The following is a 10,815-nucleotide window of genomic DNA, read 5'->3' as shown; positions in this document are numbered from 1 at the left end:
TGCCGTGTTCAAATTTAAAGCAAATTTATTGTCATGTAGAACAGTGTGAACTGAAATTCTTTGTTTGGATGAAGCTTCAAGTTGTAGATCCAAAGACGTACAGGTATGTAGGTTAATTGGCTGGGTAAATGTAAAAAATTGTCCCTAGTGGATAGTGTTAATGTACGGGGATCGCTGGGCGGCACGGACTTGGAGGGCCGAAAAGCCCTGTTTCCGGCTGTATATATATGATATGATATATGATGATTTATTGACAAGTACACAAGTACCGTGAGGCACAGGTTCAATTAAAATCGTTGCTCACCATTGTGTATGCAACCAAAAGAATCTCACTGTGCCTACATGTGACTACATGTACAATAAAGTATTCCTTACCATTTTAAATCCCATTCCCACACTGACCTTTCTGTCCTCAGTCTCCGCCGTTGCCAGAGTGAAGTCACATGCAAACTAGCACCTCATATTCTGCTTGGGTAGTTTATAACAACGAATACTGTGTTCCAATTTTAGGTAACTACCTACGCAGGAAGGTTGTTCTGCGACCAGCCTACCACCACCTTTTATCTGTGTCAGAGTCACACAACGTGGAAACAGAACCTGTAGCCAAATGTGCCCATGCCGACCAACATGCCCATCTACACTAGTCCAACCTCCCTACATTTGGTTCTCGATTCCCCAACATTGGGCAAAACATGTTTACCCGATCTATTCCTCACATGATTTTGTACAGCTCTATAAAATCACTCCTCATTCTCGTGCGCTCCAAGGAAAAAAGTCCTAGCCTACTCAACCTCTCCCTATAGATCAGGCCCTCAAATCCTGGCAACATCCTCGTAAATCTCTGCATCCTTTCCAGCTTGACAACATCTTTCCAAATAACGTGGGGACCAAAACTGAACACAATACTCTAAATGAGGCCACATCTACATCTTATATAACTGCAACATGACCTCCCAACATCTATACTCAATACTCTGACTGATGAAGGCCAATGTGCCGAAAGGCTTTTTGACCACCCCATGATGCCTCTTTCAAGGCACCTGCACTCCTAGATCCCTGATCTACAACACTCCCCAGAAACCCTACCATTCACTGTGTGCATCCTGCCCATGCTGCACTTGCCAAAATGCAAAACCTCACACTTCTCTGTATTAAATTCCATCAATCAGCCAACCTCCCCAACTAATAACGATCTTGCTGCAATTTTTGACAACCATCTTCATTATCTATAATACCACCCGCTTTTGTGGCACTGCAAACATTTGCATTCTCATCCAAATCATTGATCTAGATTTAGATATAGGAGTGCAGGTACAAAGTTCCTTGAAAATGACATACGTTCCATAAGTTATAGGAGCAGAAATAGGTCATTCGGCCCATCAAGTCTGCTCTACCATTCAATTATGTCTTTCTCCAGGTTAATAACAGAGGATAAATACTCATGGAGGACTTTGCCCAACTCCACAGAGTTGATCGCTTTGGTTCCTGAGGGGTCCCACTCTCTCTCTCTGATTACCCTTTATCCCTTTAAGTACCTGTAAAATTTCTGGGATTATCCTTAACGCTATCTGCCAGAGCTATCTCTGGTCCCATAGAAAATAGGTGCTGGAGGAGGCCATTTGGCCCTTCGAGCCAGCACCACCATTTGTGCCTGCCCTCCCCATATCCCTTGATTCCACTAGCCCCTAGAGGTCTATCTAACTCTCTTTTAAATTCTTCCATTAACTTGGCCTCTACTGCTTTCTGTGGCAGAGAATTCCACAAATTCACAACTCTGCCTGAAAAAGATCTTTCTCATCTCAGTTTAAAATGGTCTCTCCTTTATTCGTAGACTGTGGCCCCTGGTTCTGGACTCCCTCAACATTAGGAACATTTTTCCTACATCTAGCTTGTTCAGTCCTTTTATAATTTTATACATTTCTATAAGATCCCCTCTCATCCTTCTAAATTCCAGTGATTACAAGCCCAGTCTTTCCAATCTTTCCTCATATGACAGTCCCACCATTTAGTTTAGAGTTTAGTTTAGTTAAGAGATACAGTGCGGAAACAGGCCCTTTTGGCCTACTGGGTCCGCGCCGACCAGCAATCCCCGCACATTAACACTATCCTAAACCCACTACGGACAATTTTTACAATTACCAAGCCAATTAACCTACATACCTGTACGTCTTTGGAGTGCGGGAGGAAACCGAAGCTCTTGGAGAAAACCCAAGCAGGTCACGGGGAGAACGTACAAACTCCATACAGACAGCACCCATAGTCGGTGAGAAAGGGAAGGAAACCTGGAGTGCAAGAGACCCCTCTTGAGAACAGGTTCACCCACTTGAGTACATGTGGGAGAATGTTTGTGTCTTCCTTGGTGAAGACAGAACCAAAGTACCTGTTCAACTCTTCAGCCATTTCCTTGTTACCCATAATAATTTCACCTGTTTCAGCCTTCAAGGGACCCACATTTGTCTTTCCTAATCTTTTTCGCTTAACTGAGCCCTGTCAAGGGAAGTGCTCTGTGAGAAAAGTGCGAGTCCATGGCTGCGAGTCTTCGGTGAGGAGGCTGAGAGAGGAGGCCACACCAAAAGTTGGTGAGGGTGAGACGCAAGAAGGAAATGTCAAGCAAGCTGATTCAATGTGATGCTTGCAGGATGTGGGAGGTCAGGGACACCGCTGGTGCCTCTGGCTGCTACAAGTGTGAGAAGTGTATCCAGGTTCAGGTCCTGAAGGACTGTGTTCGGGACCTGGAAAAGCAACTGGATGACCTCCTGGACAAGTCCTACAGGGAGATTGTTACACCGAAGGTACTGGAAGAGAGAAGGTGGGTGACGGTGAGAAAGGGAAGGAAACCTGGAGTGCAAGAGACCCCTCTTGAGAACAGGTTCACCCACTTGGAAGCTGTCGGGGAAGAAGACGTTGCCATACTGAGCGGCAGACAGGTTTGCAAAGCAAAACGTGCTGTTGAGCCAAAACCAAAGAGGCCATGGTAGTAGGGGACTCCATTGTGAGAGGTACGGACAGGGGTTTCTGCGGCAACAGGCGGGATTCGAGGATGGTGTGCTGCCTCCCTGGTGCCAAGATCCAGGATGTCACGGACAGAATGCAGAATATCCTCAAGGGCGAAGGTGAACAGCCGGAAGTGGTAGTGCATGTCGGCACAAACGACGTCGGAATGAAGGGGATGGATATTCTGCAGCGTGACATTAGAGAGCTCGGAAAAGTGCTGAAAAGCAGGACCTCCAGGGTGGTTATCTCCGGTTTGCTTCCAGTTCCTCATGCTGGCGAGAGCAGGAACAGGGAGATACAGGACCTGAATGTGTGGCTGAGGAGCTGGTGTTAGTTTGCCACTGCTACACGAGTGATTTAAAACTAAATAGGGGTGGGGGGTATCAAATGGGATAGTCAAGGATGGAGTGGAAGGGAAAGAGAGTAAAGGGATAATTAATGACCCCAGAATTAACGGAAAAGAAAGGTCACAAAGGGATAGGAGAGTGTGGCCAAGTGTAATAGGGATCGATGTGAAAGGTGAGATGAGTAAGGAATTAAAAGTATTGTATATGAATGTGCGAAGTATAAGAAGTAAAGTAGATGAGCTTGAGGCTCAGTTAGAGATTGGTAGATATGACATTGTGGGGATTACAGAGACGTGGCTGCAGGAGGATCAGGCCTGAGAACTTAATATTCAGGGTTATACATCCTATAGAAAGGACAGGCAGGTGGGCAGAGGAGGTGGGGCAGCTCTGTTGGTGAGGGACGAAATTCAGTCCCTTGCGAGGGGTAACAGAGGGACTGACGAGGTAGAGTCACTGTGGATTGAGTTGAGGAATTATAAAGGTAAGGAGACACTGTTTGGAGTTATCTGCAGACCCCCAAACAGTAGCCCGGATGTAGGGTATAAATTGCAGCAGGAGTTAAAACTGGCATTTAATAAAGGTAATGCCACTGTGGTGATGGGGGATTTCAATATGCAGGTAGACTTGGAAAATCAGGTTGGTTCTGGACCGCAAGAAAGAGAGTTTGTAGAGTGCCTCCGAGATGGATTATTAAAGCAGCTTGTAATGGAGCCTACCAGAGAAAAGACAATTCTGGATTTAGTGTTGTCCAATGAACCAGATTTGATAAAGAGAACTCAAGGTAAAGGAACTGCTTGGAGGTAGTGATCATAATATGATTAGTTTTAATCTGCAATTTGAGAAGGAGAAGGTTAAAGCGGAAGTGTCAGTGATGCAGTTGAACAAAGGGGACTATGAAGGCATGAGAGAGGAGCTGGCCAAGGTAGACTGGAAAGGGATCCTAGCAGGAATGACGGTGGAACAGCAATGGCAGGAATTTCTGGCCATAATCCGGAAGACGCAGGATCATTTCATTCCAAAAAGGAAGAAAGATTCTAAGGGGAGTAGGAGGCAACCATGGCTGACAAAAGAAGTTAGGGATGGAATAAATCTGAAAGAAAAGATGTAAAATACAGCAAAGAGTAGCCGGAAGCCAGAGGATTGGGAAACTTTCATAGGACAACAGAAGGTAACGAAACGGGCAAAATATGAAGTACGAGGGAAAGCTGGCCAAGAATATAAAGGACAGTAAAAGCTTCTTTAGATATGGTAAGAGAAAAAGATTAGCAAAGACAAACCTGGGTCCCTTGAAGGCAGACACGGGTGAAATTATTATGGGTAACAAGGAAATGGCAGAAGAGTTGAACAGGTACTTCAGATCTGTCTTCACTAAGGAAGACACAAACAATCTCCCATATGTACTGGAGGACAGAGGATCTAGGGGGGTAGAGGAACTGAAAGAAATTTTCATTAGGTGAGAAATAGTATTGGGTAGACTAATGGGACTGAAGGATGATAAATCCCCAGGGCCTGATGGTCTGCATCCCAGGGTACTCAGGGAGGTGGCTCTAGAAATAGTGCACGCATTGGTGATCATTTTCCAAAGTTCAATAGATTCAGGATCAGTTCCTGTGGATTGGAGGATAGCTAATGCTATCCCACTTTTCAAAAAAGGAGCGAGAGAGAGAAAACAGGGAATTATAGACCAGTTAGCCTGACTTTAGTGGTGGGGAGGATGCTGGAGTCAATTATTAAAGAGATAATAACGGTGCATTTGGATAGCAGTAAAAGGATAAGTCCAAGTCAGCATGGATTTATGAAAGGGAAATCATGCTCGACTAGTCTTCTGGAATTTTTTGAGGATGTGACAAGTAAAATGGATGAAGGGATGTAGCTCTGTGCTGGGGCCGCAACTGTTTACCATATATATTAATGATTTGGAAGAGGGAATTAGAAGCAACACTAGCAAGTTTGCGGATGACACAAAGCTGGGTGGCAGTGTAAACTGTGAAGAGGATGTTAGGAGGTTGCAGGGTGACCTGGACAGGTTGAGTGAGTGGGCAGATGCGTGGCAGGTGCAGTACAATATAGATAAATGTGAGGTTATCCACTTTGGCGGCAAAAACAAGGAGGCAGATAATTATCTCAATGGTGTCAGGTTAGGTAAGGGAGAGATGCAGCGAGACCTGGGTGTCCTTGTACACCAGTCACTGAAGGTTGGTGTGCAGGTACACCAGGCAGTGAAGAAAGCTAATGGAATGTTGGCCTTCATAACAAGAAGATTTCAGTATAGGAGTAAAGAGGTTCTTCTGCAGTTGTATAGAGCCCTGGTAAGACCACATCTGGAGTATTGTGTACAGTTTTGATCTCCTAATTTGAGGAAGGACATCCTTGTAATTGAGGCAGTGCAGTGTAGGTTCACGAGATTGATCCCTGGGATGGCGGGACTGTCATATGAGGAAAGATTGAAAAGACTAGGCTTGTATTCACTGGAGTTTAGAAGGATGAGAGGGGATCTTATGGAGACATAAAATTATAAAAGGACTGGACAAGCTAGATGCAAGAAAAATGTTCCCAATGCTGGGCGAGTCCAGAACCAGGGGCCAGTCTTAGAATAATGGGGAGGCTATTTTAAACTGAGGTGAGAAAAAACTTTTTCACCCAGAGTTGTGAATTTGTGGAATTCTCAGCCACAGAGGGCAGTGGAAAACAAATCACTGGATGGATTTAAGAGAGTTAGATAGAGCTCTAGGGGCTAGTGGAATCAAGGGATATGGGGAGAAGGCAGGCACAGGTTATTGATTGGGGACGATCAGCCATGATCACAATGGCGGTACTGGCTAGAAGGGCCGAATGGCCTCCTCCTGCACCTATTTTCTGTTTCTCTTTCAAACACATTTGACAATTTCCACCCCATCTAAAACATTTGCACTATTCGTCCCTCATGGACTTGCAACTAGCTTTCCCCTCCTCCCTATATCCCTTCCTCTGACCACAATTTGCAACTCATCTACTATTATCTCACATTAATCTTCTGGAATTTTTTGAAGATGTGAGAAGTAAAATGGATGAAGGGGGGCCTGTGGATGTACTGTATTTAGACTTTCAGAAAGCCTTTGATGAGGTCCCACTTGGGAGGTTGGTGAGCAAAATTAGAGAGCATGGTATTGGGGGTAGCGTGTTGACATGGATAGAGAATTGGTTGGCAGACAGGATGCAAAGAGTAGGAATAAACGGGTCCTTTTCAGAATGGCAGGCAGTGGCCAGTGAAGTGCCGCAAGGCGGTGTTGGGGCCGCAACTGTTTGCAATAGATATTAATGATTTGGATGATGGAATTAGAAGTAACACTAGCAACTTTGCAGATGGCACAAAGCTGGGTGGCAGTGTGAACTGCGAAGAGGATGTTAGGAGGTTGCAGGGTGACTTGGACAGGTTGAATGAGTGGGCAGGTGCATGGCAGATGCAGTATAATGTAGATAAATGTGAGGTTATCCACTTTGGCGGCAAAAACATAGAGGCAGATGATTATCTCAATGGTGTCAGATTAGGTAAAGGGGAAGTGCAACGAGACCTGGGTGTCCTTGTATACCAGTCACTGAAAGTAAGCGTGCAGGTACAGCAGGCAGTGAAGAAAGCTAATGGCATGTTGGCCTTCATAACGAGAGGATTTGAGTATAGGAGCAAAGAGGTCCTTCTGCAGTTGTATAGGGACTTGGTGTGCAGTTTTGGTCTCCTAATTTGGGGAAGGACATCCTTGCTATTGAGACAGAGCAGCGCAAGTTCACGAGGTTAATCCCTGGGATGGCGGGACTGTCATATGAGGAAAGATTGGAAAGGCTGGGCTTGTATTCACTGGAGTTTAGAAGGATGAGAGTGGATCTTTAGAGAAGTCTAAAATTATAAAAGGAATGGACAAGCTAGATGCAGGAAGAATGTTCCTAATGTTGGGGGAGTCCAGAACCAGGGGCTACAGTCTAAGAATAAAGATGAGGCCATTTAAAACTGAGGTGAGAAGAAACTTTTTCACCCAGAGAGTTGTGAAATTGTGGAATTGTCTGCCTCAGAAGGCAGTGGAGGCCAATTCACTGGATGAATTTAAGAGCGTTAGATAGAGCTCTAGGGGCTAGTGGAATCAAGGGATATGGGAAGAAGGCAGGCACGGGTTATTGATTGTGGATGATAAGCTATATGATCACAATGAATGTCGGTGCTGGCTCAAAGGGCCTAATGGCCTCCTCCTGCACCTATTTTCTATGTTTCTACCTTGTCTTGATATCTCTCTCCTTTGTCCAACCATCTGCCTATCCAAAACATAACTGCCCTGTATCACTTGCCAGGCTTTGTTCTGCCCCTTGAGTCTTCCAGCTCAGGCCCCACCCCTCCAATTAGTCTGAGAAATGTCCCACTCCGCACCACAATCTATCTGAAGAAGGGTCCTGACCCAAAACATCATCGAAGCATCTTGTCAACAGATGCTGCCTGACCCACTGAGTTACTCCAACACTGTGTCTTGCTTTAAAACAAGCATCTGCAATTCCATGTTTCAATGTACATAATGTGAATGGTAGGGAGTGTTGCAGAGTAAAGGGATCCAGCAGTGCAGGTATAGTTCTGTGAAAATGGCATGTTATAGGTGCAGAATTAGGCCATTCATCAAGTCTATATCAAGTCTATTCCGCCATTCAATCATGGCTGATTTATCTTTCCCTCTCAACCCCATTCACCTGCCTTCTCCCCATAACACCTGACACCCGTACCAATCAAGAATCTATCAATCTCTGCCTTAAAATGGCAATGAATTCCAGATTCACCACCCTCTGACAAAAGATATTCCTGCTCATCGCCTTTCTAAAGGTACATCCTTTTATTTTGAGGCGATGGACTCTGGTTCTAGACTCTCCCACTAGTGGAAACATCCTCCACATCCACTCTATCCAGGCATTTCACTATTCGGTAAGTTTCATTGAGGCCCCCCTCAGACTTCTAAACTCCAGCAAGTAGAGGCCCAGTGCAGTCAAACGCTCACCATATGTTACCCCAATCATTCCTGGAAACCTCATCTGGACCCTCTCCAGAGCCAGCACATCCTTCCCTAGATATGGGATCCAAATGCGGTCTGACCAGTGTCTTATAAAGCCTCAGCATTACATCTCTGTTTTTATATTCTAGTCCTCTCAAAATAAATGCTAGCATTGTATTTGCTTTCATCTGCCACATCTTTGTCCACCGTCCCAAACTGTCCTGATTCTTCTGCAGAATCCCTGCTTTCTCTACACTACCTGCCCCACCAACCTAACCTCGTATCATCACCAAACCTGGCCACAAAGCCAATTCCCTCATCCAAATCATTGATATACAACGTGAAACAGAGCAGCCCTAACACCGACCCCTGCAGAACACGAGTCACTGGCGGCCAACCAGAAAAAAGCCCCCTTTATTGCCACTCTGTCTTCTGCCATCCAGCCAACCTACTATCCATGCTCGTACCTTCCCTCCGATATCATGGGCTCTCATCCTCATTAGCAGACTCATGTGTGGCACCTTATCAAAGGCATCACAGGTAGATAGGGTGGTCAAGAAGGCTTTTGGTACATTTGCTTTCATCATTCAGCGTATTACGTATATATGTTAGATATATATGTTCTATATATATATATATATGTTATATATATGTTAGATATACTCATAAGATCATAAGTGATAGGAGCAGAATTAGGCTATTCGGCCCATCAAGTCTACTCCATCATTCAATCATGGCTGATCTATCTCTCCCTAGTAACTCCATTCTCCTGCCTTCTCCCCATAACCTCTGACACCCGTACTAATCAAGAATCTGTCTTAAAAATATCCACTGACATTCTCCACAGCCTTCTGTGGCAAAGAATTCCACAGATTCACCACCCTCTGACACAAACAATTCCTCATCTCCTTCCTAAAAGAACATTCTTTAATTCTGAAGCTATGACCTCTAGTCCTAGACTATCCCACAGTGGAAAGATCTTCTCCACATCCACTCTATCCAAACCTTTCACTATACTGTATGTTTCAATGTGATCCCCCTCATTCTTCTAAACTCCAGCAAGTACAGGCCCAGTGCCATCAAATGCTCAGCATATGTTAACCAACTCATTCTTGGGATTATTCTTGTAAACCTCCTCTGGACCCTCTCCAGAGTCAACACATCCTTTCTCAAATATGGTGCCCAAAATTCCTCACAATATTCCAAATGTGGCTTGACCAGTGCCTTATAGAGCTTCAGCATTACATCCCTGTTTTGAGAGGAATAGATCGGGTAGATGCAGTGAGTCTCTTGCCAGGGTAGGGGAATCGAGGACTGGAGGACATAGGTGAGGTGAAGTGGAAAAGATTTAATCGGAATCCGAGGGGTAACATTTTCACACAAAGGGTGGTGGGTGTATGGAACAAGCTGCCAGAGGAGGTAGTTGAGGCTGGGACTATTACGTTTAAGAAACAGTTAGAAAGGTACATGGTTAGGACAGGTTTGGAGGGATATGGACCAAGCGCAGGCAAGTGGACTAGTGTAGCTGGGACATTGTTCACCGGTGTGGGCAAGTTGGGCCGAAGGCCCTGATTCCACACTATATCACTCTGCTATCCCCAATGATAACTACATTTTTCTTCTGTTCCCTCTCGAATGGTTCCCTGAACCACAGGTGCCCTGGTCAAGTTGCTCATCCTTCCTACAGTCCTCTGACTCAGTCCTCACCTCTGCTCCACTACCTGCCTCACTGGCAGTCACCACCTCTGCATCACCACGGGCCACCTTGGAAGCAGTTACTCTAGCAGGCGTAACTGCCTCCAGATACACAGCATCCAGGTAATTCTCCCTGTCTCTGATGTGCCTCAGCATTTGAAGTTCAGACTCCAGGTCATTCACTTTGTCCGAGTTCTTCAATTAACCAGCATTTGCTGCAGACTTGGTCACCAGGATTCACCAAGGTGTCCACCAGCTCCCACATCGTGCAGCACATCGCGTGATCCTGCATCATGTCTCCTTTGTGTATCTCACAAATCCTCGTGAAACTTCCTACTTGCTGCTGCTCTGTGTCTGACAGGTCCGCTCCTCTCTCTTCAGCCTCTTGAGCCAAAACCTCAAGATGAACTTTTCCTCCACATAGCACTTCACCTCAACAAGGCCACTCCCAAAAGACATTGGTAAGGTCGCATTTTGAGTATTGTGTTCAGTTTTGGCCACTTTGCTACAGGGAGCATTTGTTAAGCTGGAAAGAGTGCAGAGATTTATGATGATGTTGCCAGGAGTCTAGGGCCTGAGCTACAGGGAGAGGTTGAGCAGCTTGGACTTTATTCCTTAGAGCACAAGAGGATGTGGCAAGTGGGGCCAAGACCTCCAGTAGGCCCGACTCCACCACCACAGACACTGACGGGACCCACGAGAGCGAGGGCAACTGCCGAAAGAAAGGAGCGCCGGAGATTGAGGGACCCGCAAGCAACCACCGAGAGCGAGGTGGGCCG

Source organism: Rhinoraja longicauda, chromosome 9 (assembly GCF_053455715.1).
Source record: "Rhinoraja longicauda isolate Sanriku21f chromosome 9, sRhiLon1.1, whole genome shotgun sequence".
NCBI classification, from domain to species: domain Eukaryota; kingdom Metazoa; phylum Chordata; class Chondrichthyes; order Rajiformes; family Arhynchobatidae; genus Rhinoraja; species Rhinoraja longicauda.
The sequence above is the reverse complement of the archived record's forward strand: the minus strand, read 5'-3'. Positions refer to the sequence as shown.